Source organism: Akebia trifoliata, chromosome 7 (genome assembly GCF_017979445.1).
Source record: "Akebia trifoliata isolate Shusen 1 chromosome 7, ASM1797944v1, whole genome shotgun sequence".
NCBI classification, from domain to species: domain Eukaryota; kingdom Viridiplantae; phylum Streptophyta; class Magnoliopsida; order Ranunculales; family Lardizabalaceae; genus Akebia; species Akebia trifoliata.
In genome coordinates, this window is record NC_141381.1 from 13273736 (window position 1) to 13285991 (window position 12256).

Here is a 12256-nt window from a genome sequence, read left to right on the forward strand (position 1 = left end):
ATCCAATATATCTCATCAATAATGGAAAAGTTATTATGTTTGGAATGCTGTGTTAGACATTCTGAATAATTTAAAAGATTTTTATCATTGGGAAATGTTCAGCAACAAACATTTTGACAAACATTTTGGCAAAACATTTTTCAAAACATGGGTTAGAGGTTTTGGAATGGGCTGATTTTTGGTGAGGATGATCTCTACGGTGAGGAGATCATCATCACCAAAAATCAGCCCATTCCAAAATTTCTAACGCCATCAAAAATAATTTACAAGAAATGGACGGTCCACGATTTTTCAACTTGTAAACTGGGGCTAGAAGTTTTGGTGAAGAGATCATCCTCACCAAAAATCAGCCCATTCCAAAACCTCTAACCCATGTTTTGAAAAATGTTTTGCCAAAATGTTTGTTGCTGAACGGGACCCTTTTATCATTAGATACTTACAAACTTAGGATTCTCAATTAGAATTTCTAAAGTACGAAAATCAAGGCTGGTGTTCAATTTTCTTCAACATGGTCAGCACTATGTAAAAAAAAAATGCAAGAAATATTCTTAAAACAAAAATGAAACTTCTAAAATTGTTCACACACAAATTAGAAACAAAAAATCTACAAAATCCTCAATCGTAAACACATTCAAGCCATAAAAAAATCCCCAAGAAATAAACCCAAAATTTCGTTTCCCTCCAGACTTGAATTTTGGATCATAAAAAAAGTCTCGAAAAAGCCTCAAAACATAAAAAACTGAAGTCCTAAACCATCCTCAACCAACAAAAACTTGGATTCTACATAAAAAATAACCCTAGAATTTATCATAACCTCAGAAAAGCTCTAAGATAGTCTTAACATCTTTCCAAAGAGCTAGGCCATATCAAGAATTGAAGATGACTCGGAATACTGTGAAGGAATTAATTTTCTACTTTGGGAACCAGACAACATCCCTTTTTTATTTTACAAGGTAAATCATTTTCTTAGTTTATTTCTAGGCCAAATTGTGAAGTAACATTCATTGGAATTAGTAGAGAACTGTTTTTGTTGGGTGGGATTGGTGCCTAGTATCTTCTAATCCCATACCTTGATCCACTAACCTGTTTTGCGCAGACCATGTCTTATTTATTTTGTGAGTCATGATTCGATTCCTGGACTGTTCAAAACTAGCTGGCGACTCCAATTTTTTGATAGGGATCTGTATTTGCAGGGTATCTTCACCTTCATTACTTCTTCTAGCTCGATGTACTTTTTTGCTCGTACAAAAAGGTCTTCTAGTACTACAGGTGGGTTTTTTATTTACTATCTAGGATGTATGCATCTGTGTTCTAGGGAGTGCTTCTCTTTGGAATGCTATCACAACAATCTTCTCGTCTAAATATTCCACTTTCAAGTCCTCAACCTTGAATCTTGGCAAATAGTCCTTAATGGACTCTCCTAGATTCTTTTTACTTGATGAAAATCTCTAAGAGTTCTCTCTTATTTATAGAAGATAAGAAGAAATGGGGTTAGAAGAGAAACCCTAACTAACTAGAATAAAATTTGGAAGGTTCAACAAATTTGATGAAATTGAAAGATTAGAAAAATCTCAAACGATATAGTGGTTTGAAACATAATATGAAAAAGTCGTAAACTACTTCTAAGCACTTGGTTGACTGAGTGACCAAACTCGAAAGTTATGAGAGTTTTAGGTTTGGTTGACCGAACAACCTTCGTTGCTCGAGTGAACATAAAATGAGGTTATCAAGTTTCGGGTTTGGTTGACCAACCAAACTCGATCGCCCGAATAAACATAAAATAAGGTTGTCAAGTTTGGGATTCGGTCGCCTGAGAGAAGAAAAGAAGAGAGAAACTAAATTATAGGTTCGGTCAACCGAATGATAGACCAATGACAGTCACACACTAACCTAAATTTTTTCAGTCCATTTTTGACGAGAGTTGAACTTGGTCTTGACCTTCATTCTTCTTCAACTTGAATGTCTTCTTCACTCTTCTTAAAACCTCCATCATACTCGATTTTCAAAAGGATATAACTTTTCTTAAAACCTCCTTAGTAAGGTTTTAACTTTGAAAAACTATTTTCAAGCTACGTACATACGATCTTATATATTTGATCATTTACAAAAACTTACAAGAAAATCATTTTACATTAGAAAATCATAGATGAGAACAAAACGTGTCTACAAAACATTAATATTCCTGGAAAATAACGATGAAAATTGCTATGAATGGAATAGGATCATCCCTGAAAGCGATATTGCATTCATCAAATAGTGATAAAAAAATTGCTTTTAATATAGCGATATGAGATCACTATGAGCCAAAAGCGATTTTATCAAAAATAACGATATTGACAAAGCGATTTTCAAACAAAGGAAAGAGTGATATCGGATCATGTAATATGAACAAAGTGATTTTCGAACACAAGAATGGTGATATGAGCAAAATGATTTAGGACAAGAAAGTGATACAAACAAGATAGCTTAGGAAGATACCAATAGCCACATAGTGATTTTGAGGACAGAAGTGATATTGCAATAGTGATATGGGGAAAGTGATATTGCGAGAGCGATACGGTGAGAGCGATATTGCAATAGCGATATCTGGCGAAAGCGATATCGAGAGAGCAATATGAGGAAAACGATCTTGCGAGAGCAAGACTGACAGAATTAATGGTAACAAACGGTATTTAGCGATTTAAACTTTAGAAATATCCCAGAAGAAAGGATTAGGAAACATAATAAAAATTTGAAAGATTGATTTTGATTAAGATAAAGAGCGATCTACACAGCTAGCCAACAGTCAAAGAATCATCCCAATATGGATAAGAATGTGATATCAGATGACATAGCGGTATACAACAATCCAAGAGAGCGATTTCGATCAATGCAACGAAACTCTCGTTAAGAAATTCATTTTAAACCTCAATCTGTAATCACTTGAGATTATACCACCCATCACATAATCATTTCTCTTATGAATATCTTCTACAAAAATTCCATAACACATTGTGAGCTCAAAACCCAATCATTGAAACTATGCCTTCTATGCAAAAAAATCCATAAATAAGAAGCTTTGAAAGCAACGTAACAAAGTGCTAATAGAAGAACCATGTATGAGGAACATCATCCTATGCTTCCACAAATAGAGGATGATATCAAAATTGAAGAATGTGCAGCGGACCCAAAAAAAATACATTGCAGAACATCCAAGAGATAATATTAACAGATTAGCAATATATGTGAATACAATAGCTGATGTGATGTTTTTACAACAAACAATGATACCAAAAAGAACCTCCGTAGATCAAGTAAAATAGAAATCATTATACTTTCTAAGATAAGAAGCAAACAATGATATTATTCACAAATTCTTCTATATCAACAACTAGTAGCCAGTGCCATGGTGTCATGGTCGTGTTCTTTTGAAGTGAGGTCGTGCGACGTTTGGGGTGTTAATCCACAAGCAAGTCTGTTAAAATTATCTTACTCACACAAAACGTAGCTAGCAAGCAAGAGAACGGGGGCAACACGAGATAAAGCCCCGAAGGTAATTTTGTTGATATAGTATGCAAATTATATGGAGTAACATGTCACAAAAGTAAATAGGTGTGTTATAAGCAACTAGTGATCTATGACATGCGGGACTCCACATAGCTTGGGCGAAGGCTCGAAGTTAACGTGGGTGTAAGTTGGGGATTGGGACCAAAGACACCCTTTTTACAAAGAGCATGGTAAGTCTTTCCTAGGTTTCCAGAAGGAAACATCAAAAGTAGAGGTCGGTCATACTTTTTCCTATTTGATTACAAAAATGCCACTAAGCTAACAGATATGCCCTGGCACGGGGCTAATATGGTTTCATATATGAACCTTACATAAAATTACATGGGTGCTCCTAACTAACTAGGGGCGAGCTACACCTAACTCTAGGTGTCATCATGTATGACCTTCATAGTCTCCTCCACCTATTTTACAGACGTCCTCGTTGCATTTTCTCTAAGAAACTCTTCAATTTTCTACTTGAAAGGTAATAAGTTCTTTGTACTTTCCTAGGTAGCTTCACATTTTGGCATGTTCTTCCATTTGACGAAGTACTCCATGTGTTGCTGTTTGCTTGAATTGCTACTGACTTAACGCTTTGCAAGAACTTTGTCGACAATGCGCTCTGGCTGAATGACTGAATGAGAACGTGTACGTATTGGAATGCTATGCACATGATCTGCTAGATTTGCATGGAATGACTTAAGATAGCTGATATGGAAGATAGGGTGAATGTTGCGTAACCAGTGTGGTAACTTCAACTTGTCGAAAACTTTACCAACTAGAGAGAGGATGAGCATTGGACCTTCATAACACTGTATTAGGCCTTTGTGTACTCGGTGAACTCAGTTGAACTTTCTCAATTGATTTGTCTTGAGTAGAACTAAGTCACCAACTTTGAAAGGATCTGGTTGACTATATTCATCAGCCCATTTCTTCATTCGCTTACGCTTTTCCAAAGTAAGATCTGACAATTTCATTGTTGTTTTACCAAAACTTGACAAACCTGTATGCCCTTGGAAAATGTCCCTGATAGCTTAAAATAACAGTGTGAGGAGTTAGAGGTTATTGGCCAGTAATAAGTTCAAAAAGACTTTTGTTGGAGGAAGAGCTCTTTTGAAGGTTGAAATTGAACTACGCAACATCAAGAAGATTCACCCAATCCTTAATGTTGGCATTGGTAAAATGCCTTATATATTCCAACATAGTATTGAATCGCTCCATTTGCCCACCTTTTTGAGGAGGTCCACTGTTTGAAAAGTCAAGTTGAAACCCAAGTAATATGAATAGTTCGGTTCAAAACTTCTATGTGAATCTTGAATCTCTATCACTGATAATGTTCTTGAGCACACCCCAATACTTGGTGACATGCTTGAGAAGTAACTGAGTACTTCTTCTACAACTTAAACTTGCTAATTACCTGATCTCAAATCCAACTTCGAAAAGTACTTGACTGCCCCAAGTTGATCGAATAAGTCGACAATTAGTGGGATAGGTGTAGACACCCCATTTTTTTGCATTTGCCTAATTCGACAATTCGTCACTTGGTTGTTGTGGATTCCTAATTCTGAATGCAAAGAACTCAAAGGTGTGTGAGTATTATTCTTGATTTCTCCCATTGTAGTCCTTTAATTTTCCTCATTTGCCCAATCCTTAATGTTGGCATTGGCAAAATGCCTTATATATTCCAACATAGCATTGAATCGCTCCATTTGCCCACCTTTTTGAGGAGGTCCACTGTTTGAAAAGTCAAGTTGAAACCCAAGTAGTATGAATAGTTCGGTTCAAAACTTCCATGTGAATCTTGAATCTCTATCACTAATAATGTTCTTGAGCACACCCCAATACTTGGTGACATGCTTGAGAAGTAACTGAGTGACTTCTTCTACAACTTGAACTTGCTAATTACCTGATCTCAAATCCAACTTCGAAAAGTACTTGGTTGCCCCAAGTTGATCGAATAAGTTGATAATTAGTGGGATAGGTGTAGACACCCCATTTTTTTTACATTTGCCTAATTCGACAATCCGTCACTTGGTTGTTGTGGATTCCTAATTCTGAATGCAAAGAACTCAAAGGTGTATGAGTATTATTCTTGATTTCTCCCATTTGTAGTCCTTTAATTTTCCTTATTCGTTACGACTCGACATATATTATACACCCTTAGGATCACTACATCTTACACCCGATTTAGAAAGTACGTACGCTTAAGTTCGCTACACATTTCGATATCTTAGGGGCATCGCGAAGCTAGGAAAATGTGACCTCGAGACTTAGAAATAATCACGTTGGGACTAAAACAAACCTCAAACCAAAATTCGTAAAATTCTACAAAAATCAATAAAATGACGAAAATACCCTTCATAAATCTTAGGTTTCCGAAAAATCTTGAAAGTACCTTTATCACATTTAGAATATGATTTCGAGTCTAATAGGACCCAAATCAGTCGAAACAGAGAAATTTATGAAAAATCACAAAAATGATCAAAATACCCCTATTGTCAGATTTTGACTTAGAGACTTTGATTCTCAGGAAAACTTGATTGAAAAAAAATCTTCAACGGATTTACGTACATCAAAAATAAAAAAAAAATTTCACATGAAAAAAAAAAACGAAAAACAAATCGAAAATTTTAACCTAAACAACTCAAAATAAATTTTTTTAACAATCGATCAATAAAATAAAAATAAAAATTCAATTGATCAATTAAATAAAAATTAAAATTTAATTAAAATTAAAATCCAATCGATCAATAAAATTAAAATTCAATCAATCAATCGAATTAAAATCCAATTGACTAATCAAATCAAAATAAAAATTAAAACTAACCTATCAAATTAAAAATTCAAAAATCAAATCAATCGCAAGAAGACTACCAAAATACTCTCATCACTACCTATATAATTCTATAAGAGACGTCCTCTTAAAGGAGAGAAAATTTGAAAAAAAAGTTCAAGATAGAAATTCTACAAAAAACGTCTTCTTAAAGGAGAGAAAATCTGGAAAAACAATCCAAAACATAGAAAATCTGAATAAATTCAAAATAAAAGAGAAATGTCCCGTTGTTTTCTAAAAGGAAATCTCTCTAGTATCCAACGTCTCATTTTATGAAGATCAAAAGAAAATGTCATTTTTCTTAAAAATAAAAAATAAAAAAATATTAAAAAAAGAAAAAATGTCTAAAAGAGGATGTCCTCTTATTGAAAGAAATAAAAAAGAGAAGAAGATGAAAATAGAAAGAAAATTCTATAGAGGGCCGACCTTTTTCTCATTCTCAAATCACCTTATGCTCTTGTCTCTTACACATTCTCTCTCCCTCTATTACTTTCCACGTTCTCACAACACCTCAAACCATCTCTCCTACTTTCTCCTCACTTTCTCCCTTTTTTTTTACAACAATCACAAACTTGCCTCAGTGTCTTTCCCATTCCCTCTCTTTCTTTTAGATAGTAGTAAAAAAAGAAAACAAACTAACAAAAACAAAAGAAAGAAAGAAAAAAAAAGAGAAGAGAAAAAAGGATGGACCTAACTTACCTAGACTATAGCCTCACACCATAACACATCTCCTTTCCTCTTTTCTTGAACATATCAGCACAATTCCCTTAGAAACACCCCAAGAACCCCCAGCCATCCCTCTTTCTCTCCTTTAGAAATGCCCTAATAGCCTGATTATTCAACCTCATCCTCCTTTCAACACCCTCTCTCACAACACATCCTAACAATAACCTTCTCCCAACACATCCTTCCAGCAGCCCCTCACAGAACCTCCTTTCACATTACTTCCTTTCAGCACCTCTTCTAACAATTCTGTGACAGTTCCTATCTCTCTTTCTTTAAACATCCAGGGCCCTCCTCTTTCTCTTTCCTTCTCCATTTATCTCATTCAGTATCTATTAACGTGCCCAGTTCTATCTCCTATTTTTTAAAAGGCCCTCCCCTTGCGAAACACAATTTTGGTCTATCACTCTTCGCTGTGGTGACATAGGTTCCACCCAAGTTCGATATAAGAAGACATTCACTTATCCGAGCTCTTCCAAATGAGATGTTTAAATAACTGAATGGAAACTGAATGTGAAGAAGGAAAACTGAACGCGAAGGATGGAACTGAATGGGAAGAAGGGGAAATCACTCATCCAGACCCTCGAAGTACCTATAAGTCTTGGGCTTCAGTTGTGGGAGGGAGAGCTTCTACTAGAGGGGAGCAAAACTAACCTATACAAAACCAGAAAAAATTGATGGCAAGATGGTTGTAAAATGTCCTGAATCTGTTGTAGCTAAGGGAGCTGCGTTTTGTGAGAGATGTGTTGTAGGCCATTTCCTCAATGCTAAAATCCCTTTCATAGTGGTAAAGACTAATGTGGAAAGGCTTTGGAAACCAAAAGGTGGCATGGAAGTCTACTTAGACGATAATAGACTGTTCTTCTTTAAGTTCGAGGACCTCGAAGATAAGGTTAGAGTCCTGGAAAATGGCCCATGGTTTGTAGGAGGGAAGCTGCTGATTACCAGGCCTTGGAATAAACTAATTGAGTTGGATAAAAGAGAGTCAACTAAACTCCCTGTTTGGATTAAGCTTTACAAACTACCCAAACAATTTTGGACAGTAGAAGGTCTCGGGTGTGCTGCAAACGCAGTAGGGAATCCTCTATATTTGGATATAGCTACGGAGGAGAAGAAACGCTTTTCCTATGCTCGTGTATGTGTGGAAATATCAGCAGAAGATGACCTCCCAAAGTTTATCTTCATGGATATGGGCGAAGGATCTGAAGCTAAAGTTAAAGTCGAATATGACTGGATGCCCCCTAGGTGTTTGGGCTGTTGTACTTTTGGGCATGCTACTTCTAAGTGCCCCATTGCCACAGAACCAAGCCAATGTGGGTAGCCAAAACAGGGAGTGGGGAGGCTCCAGCTATTACACCTCCTGAAGAGCAAACTGACAAAGAATGGGAAATGGCTAGATTGAGGAAAGGGAAGAACCCTGAAACTAACTCTCTTATTCAAGCTAGAGAGGCCAGACAAGAAGATAAACAGGCCCGTACTATCAGCTCACCTCTAGAAACTTATGATGTTGAGTCACCAAGTGAGAGTACTGATAAAGAGCCAACAATAAGCATTGTGAGTCAAGAGCCCACTCCCCCCCACCCCATCCCCGTAAGAATAACATCAGCCCAATAAAGAACAAATCAAACAACATTGTAAAGAAAGGGTCGAAGAACAAGGGGAAGAATAACAAAGGGAACCCAAGTCCTAACAGATTTGAGGCCCTAACTAATCTTCCTACCCAGGAATCAGATGTTGAGACCCCCCCAGGAAAAGGATGGCTAGTTGATGAAAAAGATAAGAAGGATAAAGAAAAACCTCCAACTACTTCTATCAAAGATTTATTGGCTAGAAGAAGTGAGATCTTAGTGGCCCCAGGAGGGGGCTTTGAGCCCTCTATCTAGATTGTTTCCATGATCTGTGCATCATGGAACATAAGAGGGTGAATGACTCTCTTAAACAGAAAGAAGTGAGGTATCTCATTTCAAGGAATAAGATTTTGATTTTGGGCATTGTGGAGACGAAAGTAAGAAGTATCAATAAGGACAGTTTTTAACAGTATTTGTAGAGATTGGGGGCTGGGGGAAAACTATGAAAAAGCTTTAAAAGGTAGGATCTGGATTGTTTGGGATACTCAAGTAGCTAAGGTAACAACCACATTCAAATCTGACCAAATCATTCACTGTTTGGTGGAATCATCTTTGGGGGAGGCCTTTTACATGTTAGTTATTTATGCTTCAAACAATATGGTGGAGAGGAGGAGACTTTGGAAAGATATTGGCAAGCTAGCTACAAATATTACTGTCCCTTGGGTCTTAATAGGTGATTTTAATGTGGTTACAACTAGTGTTGATAAAGAAGGGGGTCAAAGGTTCAATGCCGCTGTGGCTCAGGAAGCAATGGATTGCTTTTTTCAAGTGGATATTTCTGAGTTAAAGGCTTTAGGATGCAGATTCTCTTGGTGCAATAACCAAGGGCCTGGCAGAATTATTTCAAAGCTGGACAGAGTGTTGGTTAATCCCTTTTGGATCAATATTTTCAATGAATTAGAGGCTGTATTCAAGACTAATGGCATCTCCGATCACTGTCCTATGGTGGTAACCACTTCTAGACCTGCTGAAGAAAGGAAAAAACCTTTCAAGTTCTTTAACCATTGGGTTGATGATCATATGTTCTTGCAAACTGTATCTAGTGCCTGGAGCTTACCTGTTAGATCTAGTCCAATGCTGAAAGTTATACTTAAACTGAAGAATGTTAAGAATGCCCTCAAAGATTGGAGCAAAGCTAAATTAAAAAAATGTTTATGAAGAGGTGAACAAGGCTAGAGAAAAGCTTGAAAACATCCAAACTAAGCTTCAAAATGATCCAACCAACCCTCAACTAATCATCCAAGAGAGGGATGATCTTGAAGAAATTTCTTGTAAGGCCAGAGCAGAGGAAGCTTCTCTTAGGCAGAAAGCTAGAGAGCAGTGGTTGAATCTAGGAGATTCTAATTCCAAATTCTTTCATCAATCTGTGAAAGCCAGAAGACAAAAGAATAGAATTCAGAACCTAACTCGTGAAGATGGCAAAGTCATATCTTATATACATGATATTGATGAGGAAGTGGTAAATTACTTCAAGGAATCATTAGGTAAAACCCATAATCCAAATAACAGCAACCTTGGGCTGGACTTCTCAAAACAAATCAATACACAACAAGCTCAAAGTTTGGAGGAAGAGGTGAGGGAAGATGAGATTATAAATGTGTTATTTTCCATGAATGGGGATAAAACTCCTGGCCCGGATGGTATCACTGCCTTATTTTTTCAGAAATGTTGGAATATAGTGGGGCCTGAGGTCATTCTTGCTATTGGGAACTTCTTCAGAAAGGGGAGACTCGTTAGGGAAGTTAACTTGACAACACTAACTCTTATTCCTAAGATCAGTATGCCTAACAACCTGGGGGACTATAGACCCATTGCTTGCTGCAATGTTCTGTACAAATGCATTTCCAAGATTCTTGCAAATAGATTGAAGGGAGTCCTCAACAACCTTATAAGCCTAAACTAATAGACTTTCATTGGTGGAAGAAGAATTTCTGACAATATCTTACTCTCGCATGAAATCATTAGAGACTTTCATAAGCATAGTGGGGGCCCAAAAGCGATTGCCAAGATAGATCTTCAAAAGGCTTATGACAACGTGAAGTGGACAACAATTGAAGCAGCGATGAACAAATTTAACGTCCCTTCTAGATTTACAAAGTGGGTTATGGAATGTATATCTACCACTAGGTATTCCATATCGGTTAATGGGAGCCTTCAGGGGTACTTTGAAGGGAAAAGGGGTATCAGATAGGGAGACCCCATCTCTCCTTATATCTTTGTTATGATTATGGAAGCATTTTCTGTTAATCTGAAAAAAAAGGTTCAATCTGGCATGTTCAGCCTTCATAGCAGATGCAAGAATCCTTCTATCTCTCATTTATGCTTTGCTGACGACTTGTTGGTGTTCTTCAAAGGTAATATCAATTCAGCGATTGCCCTCAAAGATACATTGGACTTTTTCATGGAGTTTGCTGGTCTTCAAGCAAATGAAACTAAGAACAAATTGTTCTTCTCGAATGTGCCCCATTTTCTTAAAGAAGCTATCTCAATTAAGATGGGATGGAGAGAAGGAAGCCTTCCTATTAAATACATAGGAATCCCTCTCATCCCTTCAAAGCTTAATGTTCACGATTGTGAGCCTTTAATCGATAAAATTAATCTTAAAATTTACTCTTGGAAAGGTAATTTGCTTTCTTATGCAGGCAGATTGGATCTGATCAGAACCACTCTTAGTAGCATGAGCATTTTTTGGGCTTCCAATTTTCTCTTGTCGAAGAAAATTATCATAATCATCAACCAAGTCTGTGCAAGATTTTTGTGGGCTGGCACAACCGCAAGAGCTAAACATCATGTGATCAGCTGGAACATAATCTGTAAGCCAAATGAAGAGGGGGGTCTGGGAGTCAGAAATTTAGAAACTTGGAATAGAGCTGCGACCTCAAGGCATCTATGGACCCTAGCGGCAGACAAAGAGAACCTATGGGCGCAATGGGTGCATGCAAACAAGCTTAAAGGGAAGTACTTATGGACTTCCACACCAACTACAGGAGCTTCTTGGGTTGGAGAAAACTTCTTAAAACTAGGAAAGAGATGCTAAATGCCTTCAAATATGTTATAGGAAATGGGGCTAACACAAATCTATGGCATGACCCATGGACCTCGAATGGGATCTTGTTCGACAACTTCCCAATAGAGCTAACTAATGACTCAAGGATTAATGCAAAGGCTAAGGTGAGAGCTCTTATTAGGAATGGAGAATGGGTAATGCCTCGATCAGGAGTAGAGGCTCTAAACTTAGTTTGGCAGGAGATTGCTCAGATGGAGAGAGTGGAGATCGAAGAAGATAGAGTTGTGTGGACTGCTGATTCCACTGGGATTTTCACCACTTCTTTGGCTTATTCTTTTCTTTGTCAAGAAGCTACCAATAAGGACTGGGCCAAGATTGTGTGGAGCAACAAAGTGGTCCCTAAGCATCTGTTTATATCCTGGATATGCTTTAGTGGCAGCCTTAAAACCCAAGATTGGTTAGTCAGGAGAGGTAAGCTTAATCAGGCTTGTTGTGTGTTTTGTCGTGCAAATGAAGAAAATAGAGACCATCTTTTCTGCT